The sequence below is a fragment of the Heteronotia binoei genome, chromosome 21 (genome assembly GCF_032191835.1).
Source record: "Heteronotia binoei isolate CCM8104 ecotype False Entrance Well chromosome 21, APGP_CSIRO_Hbin_v1, whole genome shotgun sequence".
Lineage (NCBI taxonomy): Eukaryota > Metazoa > Chordata > Lepidosauria > Squamata > Gekkonidae > Heteronotia > Heteronotia binoei.
In genome coordinates, this window is record NC_083243.1 from 115,954,213 (window position 1) to 115,979,975 (window position 25,763).

The 25,763-nt window shown below is 45.8% G+C and overlaps 1 protein-coding gene across 2 annotated transcripts in view; it reads left to right on the forward strand.

The window, feature by feature from the left end:
• SHANK2 (SH3 and multiple ankyrin repeat domains 2) overlaps nt 1-25,763 on the forward strand; it is an 811,137-nt gene that overhangs the window by 68,703 nt on the left and 716,671 nt on the right. The gene's annotated exons all lie outside the window — the stretch shown is intronic.

A 25,763-nucleotide genomic window follows, 5' to 3' on the forward strand; every position in this document is an offset into this window, starting at 1 on the left:
TATGGAAAACTATTGAAAGCAAATATCACTACCGATATCATTATTAACTAATTTTACAGTCCAACAACGGTTCTTCCCTGGAAAAACAAAAAACTTTTATACGAATTGGAAGCAAGTTAATCTTATATGATTAATTGATATTATTCCTAAAGGACAAATCATATTAAAATCAAAATTAGAATTAGCCCACTACATAAAGTTACCATGGTTCAAATATTTTCATGTTAATAATCTAATTAGTACATACAATTTTTTGAAATCCAATTTATATGCTGCCCTCCCTGCAGGAGGGCTCAGGGTGGGTTACAAAGTCATAAAGTCAATATAATATAAATTATATATCAATATAAAATTCAGAATCTAAAATTCACAAAGGTAACAATAACCAACATAGAGTGATGCCTTGATGGTGATGCTGGAATGAACATTCTGAGCAGTGGTGATGATGGTTGGCCACTGACCATATGCCAGGGTTAATGGTAGGGGAAGCCAAGAGTTGGAAGAATTTGGGCACCTGCTACCTCAACTAAAAACCCAGCAGAAGAGTTCCATCTTATAGGCCCTGTGGAACCACAGGGCCCTGATCTCAATTGGGAGCTTGTTCCACCAGGCTGGGGCCCAAGCTGAAAAAGACCTGACCCTAGTTGAGGATAGATGGACGTCCTTCAGACCAGGGACCACCAGGACATGTTGCTTGATTGAGAGCAAGGCTCTAGAGCAGGGGTGGCCAATGGTAGCTCTCCAGATGTTTTTTGCCTACAACTCCCATCACCCCCAGCCAGCATGGCCAATGGCTGGGGCTGATGGGAATTGTAGGCAAAAAACATCTGGAGAGCTACTGTTGGCCACCCCTGCTCTAGAGGGCACATACGGGGAGAGATAGTCCCTGAGGTATGCAGGTCCCTGGCTGCATAGGGTTTTGATAGTCAGCACTAGAACCTTGAACTATATCTGATACTCTATCTATAGGCTTATAGGTTGTTTATAGCACAGTAATCCTTCATTATTTCTTTACTTGTTACAGTTTTAGGCAGCTTGGGGCATTGGGCCAGATCTGTTTGGGAGTGAGGCTGTGTCTACGTGCCCACCTCCCCCAGGTGAAAGATCCTCTTAAGGGGCCTTGGGGGAAACATGCACAGCTTGGGGGGAGGGTTTGCAGCGCTCCACTCACAGGTGATAAGGGATCCATGCAGAGGGTATGCCAATGTGATTTCCCCTTGCTTACAATTCCAGGTCTACCCCCAGCAGGTGGGTTGGAGAGGGGTTCCATTGGCTAGCAGGTGGGTGCCCTGATTCCTAGACCCGTGTTCAATACTGTGCTACTATTACTGTAATCCAAGGGTGGCCAACGGTAACTCTCCAGATGTTTTTTGCCTACAACTTCCATCAGCCCCAGCCATTGGCCATGCTGGCTGGGGCTGAAGGGAGTTGTAGGCAAAAAACAACTGGAGAGCTACTGTTCGCCACCCCTGCTGTAATCAATAAAGTTGTGGTCTGTTTTACCCCAACTCCATCCCTACATGTTTGTGTGTACTGAGCTGTCTGCATTCCAGCCTTTTGGACCACAAGTTTGCTTTATTTGTTGTGCTTTTTGGGTAAGTTGTATCCAAACACACTGCTCTGCTAAGGACAGTGTTCTGCTCTCTCTCTCTCTGAGAGGCACTTTTTCTTCAGTTAATTCACAAAATCTTAATTTTATGCGTATTTGCTGAGCCCCTCCTCCAAATGTCTAGAAATGCCTAATAAGTAAGTCTGTTGTGCTGATTTGTGTGATCATAATGAGGGGCAGTTGTTTAGAAGAAGTGATTATTTGGGATATAGAATAAAAAGGGATATAAAGGTAAATAAGGATCATTGTGAAATACATTTTAAGGACATTGGTACAGCTCAAATCTAAATATTCTTTTCCTTTTTCAATTATCAGATGTTCTTAAACCTCACTTTTAAAAATTCTGGTGATGGAATTATCTAAATCTTATTTGTTTTTAAATCTAAAACTTATTTGTGTAGGGTAAAAGATGTAGGAAGATATGCTATATGGAATGACATATTAAAAATAATGGGATATTCACATTCCTGCCATATGAGATGCTGCTTTCATATTCAAAGATTATCCTTTGATTCATTGTTAACAGTTTTTGGATTTGAGCACTGTTTCTTTTTGAGTGCATGTTTGTTAAAAGGAAGTGAGTGAAGTTTTTTGTGTTATGTCCTCCCCCACTTTATAAATGGCTCTCTTTCATAATAACAATTGAACAGGCTTCAGTATTTATCATGTGAAAACATCTGCTTCAGTCTGGTTAGGATGAGAAAGCATACTGGTCCTTACTGTATTTCAGTGCTTCTGGTGCCCTCTTGCGCTAACCAGTGGGATATATCAGTTTCATTAGGCAATGCCAAAAGTTGCTCATCTTCATAATATTCATAATCCTATATATGTCCATGCTACTTCTAGTGCTAGAAATGTTGCAGGAAATAATGGATATGTGCTCATTAGTGCTATGGAAGTTTGGGTGTAGACAGTAGTAAAAGTGAAACCTTTTTCCTATCAAATTGATCTAGCACTAAGAAAAAAGTTCATACAAATCCTTCAATAGAAGCCAATTAGTTCAGTCATTAGGGGCAACAAATTTAATGTGAGCTATATTTTAAAAAGGAGACAGAAAATAGTGCAAATTGCGTTTGTTGGACAGATAATTAGATGCACATCATTGGTGACTACATCTTTAAGATAACATGTAGTTTGTCCTTCAGGTTAGCGCCACCTTTCTATGTGGCAGATGTGATTGCTGAGGATACACTAGTATGAAAAAATATTATGACCTGGATCCAGAGCATTGTTTCCATGGGAACATAGATTTCTGCCCATAGAAAGTGACTTTCCCCTTCTAATGACAGCCAAAATACCCCTTCCCATCTTGTTGTCAGAGCTTCACTAGAGCTACTGAGAGCTACCATGAGCCCCAGACAAAAATTCCATATCCCCTCCCTTGGCCCTTATCTAAAACAAGTATATTCATAGCAGAAAAATCACTAGAGTTTCTGTTACTGTGAACAGGATAATTGTTATATGGAAATAATTATTACCTGGGAGTAAGCTCACTGAATTAAGTGAGACATCTGTCTCTCTAAAAACAGTACTAAATTTGGGTGGCGGGGAGAGACTGCATTGTCCCTGTGTGATCTGCTCTGGAAATGGAGGGAGGAACATTGGTAGTCCATAGACTTGTCCTCTGTATTATATACTTTCTTTGGGGGTAAAGGGAGACCTTTTAGGGTTGCCAGCCTCCACTTTTACAACTGTCACTTTTACAACTGATCACCAGTTGACAGAGATCAGCTCCCCTGGAGAAAACAGCTGCTTTGAAGGGTGGACTCTATGGCATTGTACCATGCTGAGGCCCCTCCCCTCCCCAAACCCCACCCTCTCCCAGATCCACCCCCAAAGTCTCCAGGTATTTTCCAACACAGACCTGGCAACCCTATGAATAATGCACTTTTAATCCATTTTCAATTCACTCCAGAAATCATTTGTGAATGAATAATGGTGTTTCACACAGCAAAATTCACTCACAAAGGGCATTGGAATGTGAACTGAAACTGCATTATTTGGTACTTTTATGTCTTCCAGTGCATTCTCTCAATGCTTAAATACTTTTTTGCTCTGTAAAATTTCAACACCTGTAAACTAGCATCACCTATTTCAACTTAACCAAGATCACTGCTTCCGATCTGCTACCTGACATACTTCCTTGCCAGTCAGAGACCCCTCTAGCAAAGCAGACTTTTCGACACTTACCAGCCACACAGTAAGATTATTGGCTGTGTTTTAGGGAACTTTGCATTAGCATTGTAAGGTTATTATTCCATATCCCCTCACTTACCAGCCACAGTAAGATTATTGGCTGTGTTTAGGGAACTTTGCATTAGCATTGTAAGGTTATTATTTTTGTCTCATTGTGAAGGCTTACATTTGTTGAACTTGATACATTTATTCATAACTTTCTGTGCAAAAGGTTTTCAACCTCACCTTTTTGTTGTACTGTCAACTATCACAAGAATTCTAAAGCAGCCTCTTTTTTGCACTTGTAATTGGAGACAAATCAGGTTGGTTTGCCTCAAGAATGTAGGCTAATTGAGCAGTAGAAGCTCAGTAAGAACAAAGTCATCATTCAGCACAGTGTAAAGCTATCCCATTTGTTCTTATCAGTGGTGGAAGGTGTGAAATGTCTTGGCATAGTGAAGGAACCATCAGTCACAACTTTGTTTCCAGACATTTTACCAACACCATTGTTTACTGATAAACATTCACAGGTCCACATAGAGACAGAGAACATACTATCTTCATTTTCTGAAGGGGTGAATAGGACACAATGGCTGATTACAGACTGGCACTTTGGGCCGACTCAGAGACACCTCTGAAGTCGGTCCAAAAAATCTGTTCAGATGGCAACATCTGGCGGCCATCCTCCTCCCGTCCTCACCCCATCCTCCAGGGGCCCAAGGCCAGCTGAAAAAGCTACCACTTCCAAAGTGGTAGCAAATTTTTGAGCCGGCCATCAGTCGCCTCCCCACCGTCTGGAGGGGGGAGAGCACAAGTGAGGTGACTTGGCAGTGTGGAACTGCCAAGCTGCCCCAAGCTGGTCCCAGGTTTTTTCTTTAAGAAACCATTCAGAGCGCTGGAGCACTCCTGCACATCAGCACTTGCCCCCCAGGTTAAAAAAAAGGGAATCCAGCTTCTGGGTTGCCTTCCTGTGCAGAGGCACACCCAGCCACCTCACAGATGGGATGTGGGCGGCATGCGGGTGAGTGAGCAGAGACTCCGGTACGGCTCTTTTTGAACAGTCCCGATTTAGGATGCCTTCAAACCACCCCAGAATGCCCATCCGTTCTCAGCCTACAGGCCCTATTCAGGTGTTTGCAGTCAGTCTTAATTCCTGTTTACTTAATTAGGATGATGAAAATACCATAGCAGAAATTCAGGATTTTTTTTTCTTTTCAGAGTTAATATTTCTTCAAAAAACAGCTTTCTGCTTTTTTTTTTTTTAAAAAAAAATAGAGTGATATAAACAGTGACTGTTCCCCAAACCTAGCAAATTTTGAGTGAATGGTACTGCATAAAAAGATCCAGGAAAATGTATGTTATGATGACTATGGGCCCTCACTAAGAAAATAGAAGTTTAACTCTTACAGCCTAAAATAACCAATCACAGTATCTTTTTTGTTGGGGTTTGTGAAGAAATACCATTTTTAACTGAGCAAAATCTTAATTTGAATTTTTAAGTTTTTCTCTTGGAGCAGAGAACAGGCAGGAGGAGGGAAGACAGTTCAACTGCTCTCTAGCCTTAAGCCTCAGCCACCTTTTAAAAATACTAATAGGTCTAGTAAGACAGCAAGCTCTCCCCATGGTAACTAGGCACTGGGTAGTGGAAGACACAGAGGCAAGGCCTCAGAACTTGGAAGGGAACCTAGGAGGTCTGACCCAGTGGGCATCCCTACAAAGGTCAGGTGGTGGTGGACCAGCGGTGGCAGTTGAACAGAGATAAAATCCTCTCCAAGTGTTGGGAAGAGAACAGGGTCTACAGGCCAGAGCAGAACTGTTCCACTACAGAATTATAGTTCAGCTTGAAGACAAAACTCTATTATATTATGGTAGAAAAGCTCCCAAAGCAACAAAAATATTTTTGTTGGCAGAAATTGATGTGCTTGACAATACCATAATATCATGAGTCTGAAAACACACTTTCACATGGGGCACAATTCTTCTTTTGGATGTGTATGCATCCTTTTGCAACCCTTTTGCATATTGAATAACTCACTAGTTCTTTTCTTCATAAAGCTATAATTATTATTTTTATTCAAATCATATGTTTTTAACCTAAGCTATTAGAAAACTAACAGGTGGTTCTAAATTTTAAACAAAGCCATATAACAATAGTGGTACCTGATGTTATTTTCATATGGAGTTATTTTTTCTGCTCCAAGAACATATTCATATCCTTAGATAGTGAGAAAAAAACTGCAAGGTTTTTTCTTTTGGAGCCCAACATGTTATATAGCCAGGGTTTAAAAAACTACTGGGGTTGTTTTTCTACCACAGGTGCTTTTTCATTTACAGAAATAAAACTCTAAGTAATAAGTGATAAAGAGGGCACTCTGCATTATGCTAAAGGAGACAACATTCTAAGAGAAAAATGTTCTAGAACCACTTTTGTCAGCATTTTGCAAAAAAAGGGGGCATCTCTACCCCTTAAGCTGTTAGAGGATTAAACCCCACCCACTATGCTTTCATTATCCTTGTAGTTCTGTTTTTCAGTGGCAGTTTCACATAATAATAATAATAACAACATTTAATTTATATCCCGCCCTCCACGCCAAAGCAGGCTCAGGGTGGCTCACAACATAATATACAATACAAAGATTACGTAATAAAACAACAATCTACAACATTATACAATTTCCTTAAAATTCCCTTAAAACCATCTAATTAAAACCAAAAATTTCATGTGATCATACTCGGTGCTACATTTTCAAAAATTTCCAATCTTGCTCATTTACAGATTTTCGTAATGACGGTACAGCAGAATCCGCATTAAAAAAAAGGCCAGCTGAAAGAAGGTAGTCTTGCAGGCCCTGAGGAACTGAGCAAGACTCCGCAGGGCCCACACCTCCTCTGGTAATTGATTCCACCAGTGGGGAGCCATGATTGAGAAGGCCCTTTCTAGTTTTCAGTTTGACCTCCTTCGGCCCGGGGATTGTCAGTAGATTTTGTGAACCTGATCTCAGCACCTTCTGGGGTACATATGGGGAGAGACGGTCCCTAAGGTAGACAGGTCCTCGGTCATATAGGGCTTTAAAGGTAATGACCAGCACCTTGTAACGGATCCAGTACACAATTGGCAGCCAGTGCAGCTCCCGCAGCCTCAGCTGTATATGTTCCCACTTAAGGAGCCCTAATAACAGCCTGGCCGCCGCGTTCTGCACTAGCTGTAGTTTCACACAAGGGCAGCCCCATGTAGAGGGCATTACAGTAGTCTAACCTCAAGGTGACCGTTGCATGGATCACTGTTGCCAGATCGTCACACTCCAGGAAGGGAGCCAACTGCCTCGCCCGCCTAAGATGAAAGAAGGCAGATTTGGCAGTGGGTGCTATCTGGGCCTCCATTGACAAGGAAGGCTCCAGTAGCACCCCCAAGCTCTTGACCATGTTGCATCCTTTCCAGAAAACGTATACAGAATTGTAGCATGGTACCAGCACTGCCTTATAAAATCATATTAGAACTAGTCTGAACATAAAAACAATCATAATAAAAAAAACACTAGCAGAGATTAAACAATCAAAAAACCAATTAGATAGACGTAGAAAAGGTACAGAAAAAAATAAAATTTTTAAAGCAAAGATATTTTGAACATGTGAATAAATCTGGCAGATATCTGGCATATTGTCTGAGGGAGGAAAGAGAAAAAAGAGTAACAACAGGTATACCAAATTACTTATGCAAAAAAAGAAATACAGAAACAATTTATCGGTGTTCTCTCATAGAATCATAGAGTTTGAAGAGGCCATAAAGTCCAACCCCCCTGCTCATGCAGAATCAGCCTATAGCATCCCTGACAAGTGTTCGTCCAGCCACTGCTTAAAGATTGCCAATGAGGGCGAACTCATCACTTCCTTTGGTAGCTGATTTCACTGTTAAACAACTCTTACTGTAAAAAAGTTTTTCCCGATATCCAGTCGATACCTTCCCACCTTTAATTTAAACCCATTATTATGAGTTCTCTCCTCTGCTGTCAACAGGAACAGCTCCTTGCCCTGTTCTAAGTGACAGTTCTTATTTAAGTGGCAGTATTTAGAGAACAATCATGCCCCCCCCCCTCAACCTCCTCTTCTCCAGACTGAACATTCCCAAGTACCTCAGCCTTTCCTCATAGGGTCTCCAGACCCCTGATCATCCTTGTCAATCTCCTCTGTACCCATTCCATTCTGTCCACATCCTTCTTTAAGTGATGCGTCCAGAACTGCACAAAATACTCCAGGTGTGACCTGACTAATGCAATGTACATTGGAACTATGACATCTTATGATCTGGATGTTATACCTCTGTTGATACTTCCCAAGATGGCATTTGCCTTTTTTGTCACTGCATCATACTGGCTGCTCATATTTAACTTATGGTCCACCCATACCCCAAGATCTTGTTTGCACACACTGCTACCCAGAAGTGTATCCCCCATCTAGTATGCATGTTTCTCATTTTTGTTACCAAGATGTAGAACTTGACACTTATCCTTGTTAAATTGCATGTTATTCACTTCCACCCACTTTTCCAGCATGTTCAGATCTCATTGAATTCTAACTCTATTGTCTGATGTATTTGCTGGTCTTCCCAATTTGGTGTCATCTGCAAAATTTAATGAATATCCCCTCCATACTGCCATCCACATCATTGATAAAAATATTGAAAAGTACTGGGCCCAAAAATGAGCCCTGTAGCACCCCACGGGACTCCTCCTTCCATTCAGATGGAATGCCATTGACAACTACTCTTTGAGTGTGGTTCTGCAACCAGTTCCCTATTCACCTAACTATCCTAGAGTCCAGTCCACAGTCCTCTAGTTTACTCATCAGAATATCAAGGAGAACCTTGACAATAGCTTTACTGAAATTGAGGTAAACAACATTAACAGCATTTCCTTGATCCATTAAGCTTGTCACTTGATCAAAGAAGGAAATGAGGGTCTGGCAGGACCTGTTGGGGACAAATCTGTGCTGATTCCCCCAGATCACCAAGTTGTCCTTTAGGTGCTCACAAACTGATCCTTTTAAAGTCTGCTCCGGTATCTTCCCTGGGACACTGGTCAGATTGACTGTCCTGTAGTTTCCTGGGTCATCCCTCCTCCCGTTTTTGAAGATTGAGGTGACATTTGCCCACCTCCAGTCTTGTGGCATGTCTCCCATCCTCAAAGAGGTCTGGAAGATGATTGAAAAAAACTCTGAAAGCTCTCTAGAAAATTCTTTGAACACTCTTGAGTGCATACTGTCTGGCCACTCTGTCCATGTCAGCCAGTTGCCCAGACACTGCACCTTGCCTGCTACTATCTCTAGATGAGCCTGTTCTCTTCTTCAAGGTAAAAACTGAAGCAAAATAGGCATTAAACCTTTCTGCTTTCTCTCTGTCCTCTGTCAGAGTTTCTCCATTGCTTCCAACAGCGGGGCCAATGCCTCTTTTATCTTGGGTTTGCTCCTCACATATCTGAAGATAGACCCAATAGATGTTGTTTACCTTGACTTCCAGAAAGCTTTTGATAAAGTTCCTCATCAAAAGCTCCTTAGTAAGCTCGAGAGTCATGGAGTAAAAAGACAGGTCCTCTTGTGGATCAAAAACTGGCTAATTAATAGGAAGCAGAGAGTGAGTATAAATGGGCAGTCTTTGCAGTGAAGGATGGTAAATAGTGGGCTGCCACAGGGCTCAGTACTGGGCCCCATGCTCTTTAACTTGTTCATAAATGATTTGGAGTTGGGAGTGAGCAGTGAAGTGGCCAAGTTTGCGGATGACACTAAATTGTTCAGGGTGGTGAGAACCAGAGAGGATTCTGAGGCACTCCAAAGGGATCTGTTGAGGCTGGGTGAGTGGGCGTCAACGTGGCAGATGAGGTTTAATTTGGCCAAGTGCAAAGTAATGCACATTGGTGTAAAGAATCCCAGCTACAAATACAAGTTGATGGGGTGTGAACTGGCAGAGACTGACCAAGAGAGAGATCTTGGGGTCGTGGTAGATAACTCACTGAAAATGTCAAGACAGTGTGCGATTGCAATAAAAAAGGCCAACACCATGCTGGGAATTATTAGGAAGGGAATTGAAAACAAATCAGCCAGTATCATAATGCACTTGTATAAATCAATGGTGTGGTCTCATTTGGAATACTGTGTGCAATTCTGGTCACCGCACCTCAAAAAGGATATTATAGCATTGGAAAAAGTCCAGAAAAGGGCAACTAGAATGATTAAAAGGTTGAAACACTTTCCCTATGAAGAAAGGTTAAAATGCTTGGGGCTCTTTAGCTTGGAGAAACGTCGACTGCGGGGTGACATGATAGAGGTTTACAAGATAATGGATGGGATGGAGAAAGAAGTCCTTTTCTCTCTTTCTCACAATACAAGAACTCGTGGGCATTCGATGAAATTGCTGAGCAGTGGGGTTAAAACGGATAAAAGGAAGTACTTCACCCAAAGGGTGATTAACATGTGGAATTCACTGCCACAGGAGGTGGTGGCGGCTACAAGCTTAGACAGCTTCAAGAGGGGGGTTAGATAAAAATATGGAGCAAAGGTCCATCAGTGGCTATTAGCCACAGTGTGTGTGTGTGTGTGTGTGTGTATGTATATATATATATATATTTGGCCACTGTGTGATACAGAGTGTTGGACTGGATGGGCCATTGGCCTGATCCAACATGGCTTCTCTTATGTTCTTAAGATTTTCTTGCTGTAGCAAGCTTCCTTGGCCAGCTTTAGCTCACTGTAAGCTTTGGCCTGTCTGTCCCACAGTACCTAGCAACCCATAGATACTCTTCTTAGGGTTATACAAAAAGAAGTATGTTTCAGAAGGAAGAATAATGTAATATTTAAAAACATCCCAATTACAAATTTTACATCAGAACACAGAAGAATATTAAATCAAACAATATCAGTTCAAGAAATCTCTCAAGCAATGATAGTGATGCATTGCTACAACAGTCTTATAGACCAATTTGTCTGCTGAATGTAGATTACAATTTATTGGCAGAAATATTAAGAAAATGCATGACGAATTTAATACAGTCCAACCAAACAGATTTTGTACCAAAGAGGTACATGGAAGATAATATACGATTTACAATAGGTGCAATTGAATTTATGAATATGAGGAGAAAGGAAGCAGAATTTTTATTTCTAGAAGCAGAGAAAGCATTTGACAACTTAACATGGCCTTTCTTATGCAATATTTTACAAAATATGGACAGTGGCCCTGCATTTTGGAACTGAATGCACAGAATATACTTGAACCAACAAGCAAAGGTTTTATTTAATGGGAAACTAAAGCATCCCTGCAAGTAGATTAAGGAGCGGGGGGTGGCAGTTGTTTTTTTATTTATTTGATTTATATCCTGTCCTCCCTGCCTAAGCAGGCTCAGGGCGGCTCACAGCATAAAATTACAACAGACAATTAAAATAAAAAAATATTAAAAATTACACATTCAGCAGTTAAAACAGAATATTAATTTAGTGCTATTTCAATGGCGATGGCATTTCTTCAAATTCCCTGAGATACAGGCGCTGTCTCAGTTAAACGCCAGCTGTAAGAGAACTGTCTTGCAGGCACTGCGGAAATGTGCAAGGTTCCGCAAGGCCCTCACTTCCTCTGGCTGTTGATTCCATCAGCAGGGGGCTGCAGTCGAGAAAGCCCTGTCTCTGGTATTTTTTAATTTGGCCTCCTTCGGCCCGGGGATTATTAGTAGATTTTGTGATCCTGATCTAAGTACCCTCTGGGAAACATGTGGGAAGAGATGGTCCCTAAGGTAGGCAGGTTCTAGGCTATATAGGGCTTTAAAGATAATAACCAGCACCTTGTAACGAATCCGGTATACTATTGGCAGCCAGTGCAATTCCCTCAGTCCTGGCTGTATGTGCTCCCAATAACAGCCTGGCCACCGCGTTCTGCACTAGCTGCAACTTCCGGGTTTGGCACAAGGGCAGCCCCATGTAGAGGGCATTACAGTAGTCCAGCCTCAAGGTGACTGTTGCATGGATCACTGTTGCCAGGTCGCCACATTCCAGGAAGGGGACCAACTGCCTCGCCCGCCTAAGATTGAAAAAAAGCGGATTTAGCAGTGGCTGCTATCTGGGCCTCCATTGTCAAGGCAGGCTCTAGTAGTACCCCCAAGCTCTTGAACTTGTGCACCATTGTCAGTGGCACGCCGTCAAATACCAGTAGGGGAATTTCCCTACCTAGACCTCTGTCTTTGCTGGATTGAGCTCCAATCTACGCAGCCTAAGCCATCCAGCCACGGCTTGTAGCGCCAGGTCCAGATTTTCTGGGACACAGCCAGGCTGGCCATCCATCAGTAGATAGACCTGGGTGTCATCAGCGTACTGGTGACAACCCAACCCATACCTCTGGACAGTCTGGGCAAGGGGGTACATATAGATGTTGAACAACATTGAAGAGAGCACCACCCCCTGAGGCACCCTGCAGTTAAGCGTGTGCCTCTGGGACAGCTCACCCCAATCGCCACCCTTTGTCCCCAACCATCTAGGAAAGAGGAAAACCATTGCAAGGCCAACCCCTGAATCCCTGCAACGGCGAGGCGGCGGGTCAGCAACCAATGGTCGACCATATCGAACGCTGCCGATAGGTCCAGCAACATCAGTAGTACCAAGCCGCCTTGATCCAGATGCCGCTGGAGGTCATCCACCAGGGCGACCAGCACTGTCTCCATCCCATGACCTGGGCAAAAGCCGAACTGGTGAGGGTCTAGGACGGAAGCATCATCCAGAAAACTCTGCTTCTGCCCTCTCAATAATTTTACCCAAAAAGGGTAAATTCAAGACCGGCCGGTAACGTGCCAATTCGGCTGGGTCTAATGTTGGTTTTTTCAAGAAAGGGCAGACCACAGCCTTTTTAAGAGGCATTGGAAACAGGCCTTCCACGAGGGATCTATTTATGATATCACATATAGGATATCTAAGCTCCCTCTGGCAAGCTTTAATTAGGCAGGAGGGGCAAGGGTCCAGATCACAAGTTGTTGGGACCACAGTAGAGAGGATTTTGTCAACTTTCTCCAGGCTGAGTGTATCGAAGCGATCCAGAGCTGGACCAGAAGACAGGCACGGGGCCTCGAGTTAACATACTGTCTCCAATGTGGCAGGGAGGTCGTGGCAGAGCGACGCGATCTTATCTGCAAAAAAGTTTGCAAAAGCCTCACAGCCGATCTCCAATTCCCTACAATTTGGCCTGCCTTGTGGCAGTGTTGTAAGGGTCCGAATTGTACTGAACAATTGTGCCAGGCGTGAAATTGCAGACACAATATTGGCCACAAAGTAAGTTTTCTTTGTGGCTTTGACTGCCATCTCATAGGACCTCATAAACTCTCTATAAGATGTTCTAGTCGCTTCATCTTGAGTACACCGCCATTGCCTCTCTAGCCGTCTGAGCCCTTGTTTCATCTGCCGCAATTCCGGGTTGTACCATGGTGCTAGCTTAGAACGAGGGTGCAGAGGATGCCGAGGTGCGATCTCATCAATGGCTCTGGAGAGTATGCTATGCTAAGACTCAATCAGGTCATCCAGAGAATCGCCAGAGGGCCAGGAATCCTGTAGAGCCATTTGGAACCACTCCGGGTCCATCTGGCTCCGTGGGCGAACTAAAATATGCTCACTGCCTAAATGGGCTTGAGGTGGGACATCCACACGAACCTTGAGGGCATAGTGGTCCAACCATGGCACTGCTTCAGCAGTAATACCGTCCACTAAAACTCCCGCTATGAGCTCACCAGGCACCTAGAGATGCCTGCAACAACAAGCTGCTTCTTGTCCACTCCATCTGGTGGTGCTAGTCCATATCCTAAGGGCAAGTTACTCCATGGCCAAGGGGGGCAAATTTATTTTAAAAGGTTGTTTGGGCACATTCATGGGTGTGTCTGTGGTGATGACACCCCCGTATGGGCTGCTGGCATAGGCTTGATCTGGGCCTGGCGGGCCAATGGGAATAGCCTGTCCATGGGTTAGATGGCAGGAGACACAGCATCTCAGCTGCAGAGAAGTTTGGCTTGTGAGAGGACCAGTGTCTGGACAGCACACACCCCTGAAAGATGCTCCCTAAGATTGGCACCACATAGGACTTGCCTCCTAGGAGAGGGAGCACTCGCCTCCCTGCCTTCCAGCCTGAATGTGGGGCTCCCTTGGAGTTGCAGGCCCTGCTCTTGTGGAGAAGCTCAGCACCCCTTGGGGGAATGATGCAGGAGAAAGGCTCTTTCTGGCCATGTGCACCAGCAAGTGCCAAGTGTGGGACCTAGCCCCATGTTGTCACTGGGAGTCAATCTGTGGGGATTTCAGAAGGTGTGGTGACCTCCCTTGTCAGAGGCCAGGGCAGGACACCCCTCTCTTGGTGTTTGAGGCATGAAGGACTGAAGCAGTAGTCAAACACAAGTTGAGATGGGGATGATCACAGAATGTAGACACCTGCAACAAAAAATGTGTTAGGGCCAAGGAAACTTGGGTTGTCATCTGCCATTATGTTATTTACAACGCCCCATGTTGGCAATGCCTTTTGACCACTGCCAGGTGCTCCCTGATGCAGACAGACAGCACCTCATCAGGAGGACTGCCAGTGCCCAGAATCAGGTAAGGGGGGCAATAACTTGAATTGCCACCTGCAGGGGGGGAAAAGGTCAGAGACATGTAGGTAGGGCCACTGCCCTACCAACCCACAGTGGGCTCTGATACAAAGTCCTGGAAGGTTTTGGAAGTGCAGCTGTGCTGAAATGTTACTGGCATAGACTCCCTCTACACAGGTGCGGGTGGACTCTAGAGCATGCACACCTGTTCTCTGCATCAGTACCATGGAATCAGCTCACACTCATTTTTTCCTCCACCTGTGACTTCTGCTAGAGGCCATGGCTCATCTAGGGAATGGACAGAAGGGTGGCCAGTCAAGCTGGCTCTTACAATGCATTGGCTGTGAGGCTGGACCAAGATGCCCCAACCTCTTCCATGGGCTTCATGCAGATAGCTGGAAGCTAATCGCCCCCCAAGTAAACTTCTCTGGGGTTCTGTACCAGGGATGCTCAGCATCTGTGTTGCTGCTGGTGTGGAAAACTGCTGCTCCCCCCCCCCCACTTCCCAGCTGTCTTTGACTGCAGGAAACACTGATGTGGCACCATCTGATGTGGCACTGGGGCAGGCTAAGGGGGAAGGGGGGCTGGGATTCTGCCCTTGCTCACCTGTCAGCACTTTCAAGTCCCTGGTGGTCTAGACTCCATGGTCTGTGTACCTGTATGGGTATGGAATAGGAGCAATCAGTCACAGAGGTAGGACTCAACATTCCCTACATGTTGTGACAGCTAAGTGCTCCTCTTGTTGTCCTCTTTGGCATCCCTATGCTACCACCTCAACTGTGGTGCCTTGCCGTTTGCACTAAGTCACCATCCTGAGGAGTGGCAAGATAGAGTTCTGTGCCATCCACTCTGACTTGTGTGTGCACACTGCATTTGTAGGGTGTGATTGGGTGCTGGAGAGGGGGCTTGACAATCAAGGGGAGGGAAGTGCTTGACCAGAGCAGTAGTCAGCACCCTAAGCTCCAATGTGCTGAGTGGCTCAGGCTGCACTGGCATGTGGGGAACAAGTTTTTGCAGGTCCATTGGCACCTATGGGATGTGCTGTGGTTTTTGCTTACATAAATTTACATCCCTGTCTGGGGGTGTTACCTGCCTGAAAAGATACAGGGAGCCAACTGACTATGGCTGTGCCCCTGGGTCACCTACAACCATGCCAGCACAACAGCTTGCACCTTGGGACCGCTGATGCCCATTCTTTTTGGCTGTATACCAGTGCCTGACAGCAACAGAGCACCACTGGGAGCCTGTGCCATCGTAAATGCCATTTATGGTGACATAACTGGGATTTACAATGCTCCCAGAGTGCTTTTGGTCTTCCCACTCATATGAGTGGTCTTCCCACTTATATATAATAGGGAAGCCATAGTGACAAAAATGGTTTTTTAAAAAATAATTGTCTTTCAACAATGATTTAGAAATATCATTAGAGCCATCTGGTGGCCATGGTGTTTTATGTTACAGTGCTTGTGAGTGGAATACAAATGCTTCTGTGTCTCAGTTTGTAACATATTAATTGTATAGATGCATTGATACTTTTCATTTGATAAAGATTAAAGATCACAGAAAGCGTAATTAACATGGCTTTATTATAAATCACACAACTCTAGATTTATTTTTTATATCAGTTATCAAAATTATGGCAATCTTAGATTAACTGTTGAAATAAATGGAATGTTCTAGCTTCTCTGGTTATGAAGAAAATTTCTAACAGCTGTTAGCATATACTTAAAATCCAAGCTCAGTACCCAGGAAAAGCTTATTATGTAGTGAAGTTTTCAGAGGCAAGAGTTTTGACTGTGCATTCTCAGAGGTAAATAGTTGAGTCTTCCTGCCCAATCTCCTTTTAATTTCTCTCTGCCATAATCCTAGAACAACAAAACAGATAGGCAAACAAAATTGTAATTAAAATTTGGTATTCACTGCCAGAGATTATATTGATGGCTACCAAGGTAGCTTTCAAAAGGGTTTAGATAGATTCATGGAACATAGGTCTGTTAGTGGCTACTAGCCATTTGTGACTACAGGGAACTTCTGCATTCAGTAAATGTCTGAATACCAGTGCTAGAAGGCATTGCAGAAGCATCAGTATTAGGATGATAGAAATTCACTTCTACACCATCAGTCCTAAGACCTGGTGCAGAGCTATAGAGCCTTTTCTAGTGGCCATCAAATACATCATTCTGATCATGAAAATATCATTGGCAGCTTCTGAGGCACTTCTTCAAGAGATGAAGACAGGAAGACTGTATGAATCTGCCTCATTCTCATCTACCTTCTCCTTGATCACATACAGATAGATCCCCACCTTGCCCACAGTACCATAGGTCTTCTAGTCATTCCTCAACAGACTATAATCTGGATCCATGAGATCACTTCAGGACAACCTATCCTTGCTATACTAACTTCTTACAAAGACGGGATGCTTCAGCCTTCATCTGGAATCAGCATGCTTCCTGAACTCAAGCTTGAGATCCCGAACATCATTAGGTATGATCCATAATGCACCATCTGAGTCATCACCTCCACTGGGACTTACTACATGTCCTTTGATCTCAGTGATGGTGTGTTCAAATCCACATTGTCTCTTTTTGCTCAGGGTATCAATGTAGTATCAATGGCTGCATAACTGATTCTGAGGCCAAAGATTCCCAAAAGGCAACCTGTTGTTCAGCACATTGTCTCAGCCATAAAGTCTCAAAGAATTGACAAGCTACTTATATCTCTTCATGCTCAAAAGCCAAGAATCTTTGGATTCTGATGACCTTGTTAAGGCTTAGGATTCCTTTCTTAGCCTTTCAGTATCTGATGGAAAGTCCCACAGAGAATGTCAGAATGTAAGCAGAGTAGCTGTTCTGCATGGCAGACTCCTTGAGTCTAGAGGTGAAAATATCCCTTAAGATCCAGGATCCTGTCTTCAGCCTTATTGGTGGTGACACACAGACACCAGCAACACTTTCTATGTTCACCTTTTGGTTGTTATTGAATACTACTGCTATTATCCAGAGGTCGAAATGTTCACTACTACTTCAGCAAATCCTGTGATTCCTAAATTGGACAAGTTTTTTTGTCCATTTTATGATAAAGCAACAGTGGGCTGGACCCCCTTTGAAGATTCTGCAGGTTTGCTCAGTTTCAAATTATCTTGGATTCAAACACAGAAGAACCTCACCACACTGGCCACAAGTAAATGGAGAGTTTGAGAAATTTATGCAGACCTTGAAGAAAGTTCTACATGTTGATGCAGCAGAGGAAGTTTGAAGTGAGAGTATTAAGGGTTCTTTGCAGTTATTGATTTAAACAACTCAGTTCTATCCCACTACCATAGCACTAGCTACCACTATATTAGGAAGCCAAAATTGCTTCAAATTTTTGTCCCATACAAAGATGCATATCTACACCAATGTGATGAGATGGCAAAGCTTTTTATTATTATTATTATTATTATTATTATTATTATTATTATTATTATTATTATTATTATTATTATTATTATTAAATCTTATTTATATCCCGCCCTCCCCACCTAGGCAGGCTCAGGGCGGCTTGCAAAGGAACAATATGCTGACTAACACAGACGAGCTTCAATACTACCTTTCAAAGTAGGAAACATGGTTCTTGTAAAGAACATTCAGCCCCTCCAGGACAGTGTGAGAAGAGAAAAAGGAAGAAACTGCATGTTGAGCAGCTCCACACAGAGAAAGAACCTGAGTCATTAAACTGTGCTCCCCATTAAAACCATTCTGCCTCTTTATTCTCGTAGAATCATAGAGTTGGAAGAGACCTCCAGGGTCATCTAGTTCAACCCCCTACACTATGCAGGAAACTCACAAATGCCTCCTCCTAAATTCACAGGATCTTCATTGCTGTCTGATGGCCATCTAGCCTTTGTTTAAAAACTTCCAAGGAAGGAGAGCCCACCACCTCCTGAGGAAGCCTGTTCCACTGAGGATCACTCTAATGGTCAAGAAGTTCTTCCTAATGTTGAGCCAGAAACTCTTTTGATTTAATTTCAACCCACTGGTTCTGGTTCTACCTTCTGGGGCCACAGAAAACAATCCACACCATCCTCTATATGACAGCCCTTCAAGTACTTGAGGATGGTGATCATATCACCTCTCAGCCACCTCCTCTCCAGGCTAAACAGGCCCAGCTCCTTAAAGCTTTCTTCATAGGACTTGGTCTCCAGACCCCTCACCATCTTCATCGCCCTTCTCTGGACCCGTTCCAGCTTGTCTATATCCTTCTTAAAATGTGGTGCCCAAAACTGAACACAATACTCCAGGTGAAGTTTTACCAGAGCAGAGTACAGTGATACCATCAGTTAACGTGATCTGGATGCTATACTTCTGATGATACAGCCCAAAATTGCATTTGCTTTTTTAGCCACCGCATCACACTGTTGACTCATGTTCAGCGTATGATCCACTAAGGCCCCGAGATCCTTTTCGCATATACTACTGCTAAGACAAATCTCCCCCATCCTATAGCCATGCATTGGATTTTTCCTATCTAAATGCAGAACTTTACATTTATCCATGTTAAAATTCATTTTATTGATTTTAGCCCAGTTTTCCAGCCCGTCAAGATCATCTTGTATCCTATTTGATTTCTACTGTATGTGCAACCCCTCCCAATTTAGTATCATTGGCAAATTTAATAAGCATTCCCTCTATTCCTTCATCCAAATCATTTATAAAGATGTTGAACAAAACAGGTCCCAGGACAGATCCTTGATGCACTCCACTTGTCACTCCTCTCCAAGAAGATGAGGAACCATTCACAAGCACTCTTTGGGTGCGATCTGTCAACCAGTTACAGATCCACCCATCAGTAACAGGATCCAAACCACATTTTACCAACTTGTCAACAAGGATAGTATGTGGAACTTTATCAAAAGCCTTACTGAGATCAAGATAAACGATGTCAACAGCATTCCCCTGATCCAGCAAGGTAGTCGCTTTCTCAAAAAAAAAGAGATCAGGGTAGTGTGACATGACTTGTTCTTGAGAAACCCATGCTGGATCTTAGTAATCATAACCATCCTTTCTAAATGTCCCAGGACTGAGTGTGTGGTGATTTGTTCAAAGCTTTTCCAGGGATAGACATCAAGCTGATGGGTTGGTAGTTACCTGGATCCTCCTTTCCCCCCTTTTTGAAGATGGGGACAACATTAGCCCACCTCCAATCTTCCGGTACCTCTCCTGTTCTCCAAGAATTCTTAAAAATTATAGCCAGAGACTCAGAAATTGCATCCACCAGCTCTTTTAAAACCCTTGGATGCAGTTCATGTGGCCCTGAGAACTTAGTGTCATTTAAAGAAACTAGGTGCTTATGTACTACCTCTATGCCGATCCCAGGTTGGAACTTCATAAACTCCTTATATGTTCTGTTTTTGCCATGTTGAGCACTGTTTCACGCAGAATAGAAGACTGAGAAAAAGTAGGAATAGAAGACTGAGGAAAAGTAGGAATTGAGCAGTTCCGCCCTCTCTTCATTACCTGTTACAATTTCACTTTCCTGGCCTCGCAATGGGCCTACCATGTCCTTGCTCTTTTTCTTGCTCTGAACATAAGAAAACAACCCTTTTTTGTTGTTTTTAGCATCTTTTGATCAGCCTAAACTCATACTGAGCTTTAGCTTTCCTAACTTTTTCTTGTAGAAAAAGAGCTTTAGCTTTCCTAACTTTTTCTTGTAGAAACTTTTTCTTGTAGAGAAAAAGTTAGGAAATATTTATCTTTGGTTATAAGGCCCTCCTTCCAATTCCTAAAGGAGTCTTTTATTTCTCAAGCCTTTAGAGAGCTGTTTATGGAGCCACCTCGGCTTCTTTAGGCTTTTTCCATTTTTTCTTCTCATAGGGATTTTCTTTGATTGCGCTTTCAGTATTTCAGTTTTAAGAAATTCCCACCTTTCTTGAACTCCCTTCTTCCTAAGTATTTGTGACCATGGGAGTTTACGCAGCATAGTTCTAAGTTTGTTGAAGTTTGCCTTTCTGAAGTCCAACCTATAAGTCTGACTACGTATAGCTTTTCTCTTCCCATGGTCACTACTGCCCAGGGTGCCCACTATTTCCACTTCTTCAATCAATTCTTCCTTGTTGGTGAGAATCAAGTCCAAGATAGCAGATCCCCTTGTTTCCTTCTTCACTTTCTGGAAAAGGAAGTTGTCAGCAAGACAAGTCAAGCACAAGCAAGACAAATTCTGTTGCCTAGTTTATAAATGACACATCAGAGTGGTGCTTAACATTCTTTTATTCCTGATAGACTTGTACCTTCCTCCAGGTAGATCAGCTTGCTGGCCCTAACCCATAGATCTGATGCAAAAGACCAGGTTGATTTAACAGCCCATCTTCCCCTCAACAGGTAATTCTTTGACTGGTCACCTATGAATTCTCAGAACTAGCCCTCCTTCCCCTCAACAGGTATTTGATCTTACTGCAGCATATCATTTTGGAAAACATGATCCCCCCACCAACCACCTCCTCTTGGATAACTGCAGCCAAAGCTATGTTTCTGTGGGAGAAGACTTTTTCCTAACAAGTTTCATAGTTGTATTGTACTGAGAACCGAGATGGTTTGAAGGCAACATACTTTATTCCGTAGCACATTACAAGAGAGGGAACACGCGGGCCGGGGCCCGCTTATATACAGTACCTGGAACAGCCCCCTCATCCGACCAGGCCAATCCTGGTCAGTCAAACTTCCTGCCACAGATCTTGATGGGCGGAGCGAATGGCGAGCTCCATCCGGGGACCCAGGGGGTTGCCTTCAGTAGCGATCGCCATGCGGCCGGGTAACTTATGTTCAATACATAACACTCCTCCCCCCTAGCTCAGGACACATAGTCCCGCAAGTACACGGGGGCCGGGCGCTCCCGGGTAGACCGCCTTGGGATGGCTGGTGGAGTCGGAGCAGTCACCGGAGCTGCCGGGGCCACGGCCACTGCCGCAGACGGGGCGACGGTTTCCCCTCATGGGGGCACCGCCAGTCTGGGGTTGTCTGCACCTTGCAACGCGTCTGGTGTCCCTGTTCCCTGGGAGTCGCCCTCGCTACGGTTGGGCTCTACCTCCCGATTGGTTGGAGCAGTCAGCGGTGTTGGGGTAGATCTCTGTGGGGGCGCGGCTATGAGCTCCTCTTTGCTCCGTATTGCGGCCGGTTCTTCCAGCAATGTGCGGCGACGTATTTGGTCTATATGCCTCCGCAATACATTGCCTCCCACTGTGGACACCTCGTAATGGCGGGACCCTATTACGTGCAGCACCTGGCCTTCTACCCATTCGGGGCCGCACCCATAGTTCCTAGCGTATACTGGATCCCCTGGGAAAAATCCTCTGGCTGCTTCTCTGATCTCCGGGGAATTGCAAATGTTGGTGGCTCGATCAGGGTGCAGCCTATCTAATCTAGTGTCCCATTAAAAGCTCGGCTGGGCTTACCCCCATGACTGGGTTGGGAGTTATCCTATTATCGAATAGGAAGGCGGCTAGGCGGTGGTCCCTGTCCCCCTGCACAATGTGGCCCAGTGCTTCCTTTGTGGTGCGCACCATCCGCTCAGCTTGGCCGTTGGTGGCTGGATGGAAGGGGGCGAACCTAATGTGTTGTATCAGGTATCTCTGCATGAACTCCCGGAATTCTCGGGAGGTGAAAGCGGTTCCATTGTCCGAGACTATGGTGTCCGGAATGCCGTGTGTGCTCAGGGCCCGTCATAGCACCCGGATTGCCGCCGCTGTTGAGGTTGAAGCTACCTGGATGACTTCCAACCACTTGGTGTATGCATCCAACAAGATGAAGAATGTTTGGCCCTGAAAGGGCCCTGCAAAGTCGATGTGTAATCTAGACCACAGCTTCCTGTGTGCTTCTCAGCGTTGAGCGGGGGCGCTGGGCGGTTTGGGTCGTGACTCCTGGTAAGTTTTGCACTGCCGGACCCACCCCTCTATTTCCTCGTCCATCCCCGACCACCACACATAGCTGCGTGCTAAGGCCTTCATCCGTACAATTCCTGGATGCGTTTCATGAAGGGCCCCTCAGCACTTGCTTCTGCAGCGGGGGGGGGACCACCACCCTGCTCCCCCATAGCAAACACCCCTTGTACGCGGATAGTTCTTCCTTGCTTGTTGTGTATGCCCTGAACTCTTCGCCCTGTTTGCCCTCTGGCCAGCCCCTCACCACCCAGTCGAGGACCCACGCGAGTACTTTGTCTCGCCCCGTGGCTTTCGCTACCTCAGCTGCGTGTAGGGGTCTCTCTGGCAGCGTTTCGATGAGCATTACATGGTGGGCTGGGGCTGGGTCGGGGTCTATGAAGGGCAGCGGTAGGTGGCTGAGGGCATCTGCGTGTCCCATCACCTTGCCCGGCCAGTGGACCAGGGCATATGTGTAGGAATTGAGAAACTGATTCCACCGCAAAAAGCGCTGTGAAAGAATCTGGAGCGTTTGGCGGTCCGGGGCTAGGAGACCCAGGAGCAGTTTGTGGTCTGTGGCTATGGTGAAACGTCTCCCGTACAGGTAGTCGTTAAACTTGTGCACCCCTGCCACGATCGCTAAGGCCTCTTTATCTATTTGGGCATAGTTCCGCTCTGCTGGGGTCAGGGTCCTCGAGTAGTAGGCTACCGGGACCTTCCTCCCGTCTGGGAGTTGGTGACCCAGGATGGCGCCCACCCCGTATGGTGACGCGTCACATGCTAAGATCACTGGTAGGCTCTCATCAAAATGGTGGAGCACATTGTTGGATACGAGCAGCCCTTTGACTGCTTGGAACGCTGCGTCCTGCTTCTTTCCCCAGACCCACAGGGCATTTTTGTCTAGGAGTCTGTGGAGGGGTTCTGCTAAGGCGGCTTTGTGGGGTTAGAACGAATGATAGAAATTTAATAACCACAAGAAACTCTGTAGCTCCGCCTTGCTCTTGGGGGTGGGAGCTTCCACTATGGCCCTGGTTTTGTCCGGCGTTGGGTGGATCCCCGCAGCATCCACCGCAAACCCCAGAAACTCCACCCTCGGTACCCCAAGGGAACATTTTTCACGCTTGACTTTCAGACTGGCCTCTTGGAAATGGTGGAGGACTTCTCGCAGCCAGTTGCTGAATTCCTCCGCGTCCGGTGTGGCGATCAAAACGTTGTCAAAAAACGGTTGCACCCCAGGAAACTCTTTGAGTAGAGAATCCATCAGGCTCTGAAACATCCCCGGGGCTATGCTCACCCCGAACTGCAACTGCCGCACCTTAAACGCCCTCCTGTGGGTTACTATGGTTTGCGCTTCTGCCGTGGCGGCATCCACTGGCAGCTGCTGGTAAACCTGGGCCAAGTCAAGTTTTCCAAAGATTTTGGACCCTGCTGGTGCTGCCAGAATGTGGCTGATTACTGGAACGGGGTAGGGGTTGTCCTGTAGCACCTTGTTAATGGTGCACTTGTAATCGGCACATATGCGCACCTCCCCGTTCGGCTTCACCGGGGTTACTATTGGGGTTTCCCACGTGGCGTAGGCCATGGGCTCCAGCACTCCCTGGGCTGTGAGGCGGTCTAGATATGCTTCGATTTTCGGTTTCAGAGCGAATGGAACCCGCCTGGCCTTCAGCCTTACGGGTCGCACGTGGGGATCCAGGGGTAAGGAAATGGGAGGGCCCTTGTAGCACCCCAGGGCCCCGTCAAACACCTCCGGGAACTCCCAGCACACATTTTCGAATCCCCACATCCCCAGCTGTTGCACCCCCATGTTCTTTATTCCTAGCGGCCGAAACCAGGCCAGGCCCAACGAGGTGGTGAGCTGACTCCTTTTAACCACCAAGATGTCGAGTTTATCCCTAAACCCGTTGTACTCCACCCCCACCGTTGCCCACCCCAGGATTTCCACGGGATTTTTTTGGAAGTCCCGAAGCAGGAAGCTTGCCGGTTGCAGTCTAGGCAGGCCACATGGGCACAGTTTCCTTAAGGATTTCTCCGAAATTATGGAGTTGAAGGAACCCAAGTCCAGTTCCATCAGGCAGGGGTTGCCCTCGATCCTGACTGAAACCTTGACCTTTTGGGGGGTATCGTTGGGCAAGTTCATTACCTGCACGGAGGTTGAGGCAATCGAGTGGTCCTCGGTCGATTCCTGGTGGGTGGCCTGGCGGCGGTGGGTGCTCTTGGCCCTGCAGGCCCTCACGATGTGGCCCATCTTGCCGCAGCTTCTGCAGACCACGTTGCGGTAGGGGCAGTCCCGTCACTCGTGTTGGTCTCCACAGCTGGCGCACTTGGTCACTCGGGGTCGCTGGGGCACTCGAGGGCCCGTCCCCGTCTGGCGGCGTAGCTGGAGTGCCTCTTCCTTGTGTGGTTGGCTGGGGCCCATCTCTTCCTGATGGACGGCCTCGGCCCTCGTTTTGGGGAAGGTCTTTGTGGTCCGCTCGAATGCAATGGCCTCGTTGAAGGCGCTCTGGAGGGTGAGCTCTTCCCTTGCGAAGAGCTTCTGTTGCAATCTTTCGTCCCTCAGGCCCCAAGCAAAACGGTCCCTCAGGGTCTCTTCCAGCTTTTTGTAGCTGCAGTTGCCCGTGACTTGGCGGAGGGCAGCCAGCTAGTCCGCTGCCGATTCTCCTGCCTCTTGATCCCTCTTGTGGAAGAGGATCCTGCGGGCGACGAGTGAGGGTTGGAGCAAGAAGTGCCCAGTGAGGAGTCTGATTATCTCCTCGTAGGTCTTCTCCGTGATCCTTGCGGGGGCCAAGAGACCCTTTGCGATCTTGAATGTGGCCTCTCCGCAGACGCTCAGGAGGACGTCCCTCTTCAGGCTGTCCTCCGTTATCCTGTTCGCTCGCAGGCAGCACACAACCCGCTCCGTGTAGGTCTCCCACCTCTCTGGGGTAGTGGGGTTGAATTCGAGCCGGCCCGTGGTTCCGCTTTGGTTAGCCGTGGTGGCTGCGGCAGGCGCATCGGTCTACAACCACTTGCCTTCGACGTCTCCGGCTGGATCTGAGAAGCCCCTCTGGAATGGGCTAGCTAGCATCCCACCCTCGTCGCCACTGTAATGTACTGAGAACCGAGATGGTTTGAAGGCAACATACTTTATTCCGTAGCACATTACAAGAGAGGGAACACGTGGGCCGGGCCCCGCTTATATACAGTACCCAGAACAGCTCCCTCGTCCGACCAGGCCAATCCTGGTCGGTCAAACTTCCCGCCACAGATCTTGATGGGCGGAGCGAAAGGCGAGCTCCATCCGGGGACCCAGGGGGTCGCCTTCAGTAGTGATTGCCATGTGGCCAGCTAACTTATGTTCAATACATAACAATAGTCAAATCTCTTGGCAGATACTAAACCTACCAGATTGAATGCACAGATGGCCACTCAAATAATATCAGTTAGAGGTTTTTCTATATCTGTTTCTGTCGTATATCTCTATCCATAGCAGGAATGACTGCAAAAACACACAAAA